A 1,313-nucleotide genomic window follows, 5' to 3' on the forward strand; every position below is an offset into this window, starting at 1 on the left:
CGTACGTCATTGTGTGCACCGTGTACATTTATTATACATGATTACACGTTTGCACATATCACACATACACGGGTACACGTGAATCTTAAAACGTATCGTAAGCTCTACTCCAGACAGCAGTTTGTTCAATTCCTCGTCGTTACGGATGGCTAACTGCAAGTGGCGCGGGATTATCCTAGTCTTTTTGTTGTCCCTGGCTGCGTTTCCAGCCAACTCGAGCACTTCAGCCGCCAGATATTCCATGACGGCGGCGAGATAGACCGGCGCACCGGCACCGACGCGCTCAGCGTAGTTGCCTTTTCTCAGAAGAATCGGTGAATCCTGCCCACGGGGAACTGCAGGCCGGCCCTGCTGCTGCGGGTCTTCGCCTTCCCCTTGGTCTTACCGCCTTTACCGCGTCCGGACATATTTCGCCGTTACGTCGAGCGCGTTTTCTTTTTCCTAGCGCGAGACGGTTAGGAAGATGCTGCACAGGATCGCGCCGACACTGTAGCGTCAGATCTATATCTAAAATTTGTAAAAGTAATACAAATGCACTGGTGACAGGTACGTTGGCGGCGCGCCGATGTCACCGGTATTTAAATACTTACGTTTTCTAATGGAACGGTGGCATCGGGTAGGTCGGCGGTGCGTACGTCGGCGGCGCGTACGTCGGCGGCGCGTACGTCGGCTGCGCGTACGTCGGCTGCGCGTACGTCGGCTGCGCGTACGTCGGCGTCGGCGGCATCAGGTACGCCGGTGGTGGCGGCGGCGGCGGGTATGCCGGTGGCGGCGGCGGGTACGCTGGTGGCGGCGGCGGCAGCCGCCTCATCTTCTTCTTGTTTTCTTTTAGGACCTCTCGCCGTATGACTTCCTTCAGCCACTGAAACATGATATATAAAAGTTATAAAAGTAACCCAGTGAGAAATGATTCGTCGATCGACGTCGAAATGATGTCGAATCGATGTCAATTCGACGGTGTCGATGTCGATTCGACGTCGTTTCGACGTCGATCGACGAATCATTTCTCACTGGGAAATACACTCCTTGTATTATTTTTTACTTACTCGTTGGTTTTGGTACCGTCTAGGCCATGTGGACGACGCCGCCACCGTCGCCGTCGTCGCCGTCGCCGTCGTCGCCGTTGTTGGTTCTTGATAGTGGATCAACGTCACAATCTAAGTAATTGGTGGGGTCAATTTTTACGTTCTCGTTTACCTCGTTCTTGATGATAATCGGTTTGATGTTCATGGCTTTTTTGTATTTTTGAATTTTTAATAGCCAATTCAGTTTTTTGTTGTATCTAGTCGACGTTTTTTTCCAGAAGCTATTAA

At 51.7% G+C, this 1,313-nt stretch overlaps 1 pseudogene; it reads right to left on the reverse strand.

Moving 5' to 3' along the window:
• Positions 1 to 6: 6 nt before the first annotated feature.
• LOC105571172 lies at positions 7 to 671 on the reverse strand (annotated as a pseudogene).
• Between the last annotated feature and the right edge of the window lie 642 nt (positions 672 to 1,313).

This window comes from Vollenhovia emeryi, unplaced genomic scaffold, assembly GCF_000949405.1.
Source record: "Vollenhovia emeryi isolate VEMERY1.0 unplaced genomic scaffold, V.emery_V1.0 DF949626.1, whole genome shotgun sequence".
Classification (NCBI taxonomy): Eukaryota; Metazoa; Arthropoda; class Insecta; order Hymenoptera; family Formicidae; genus Vollenhovia; species Vollenhovia emeryi.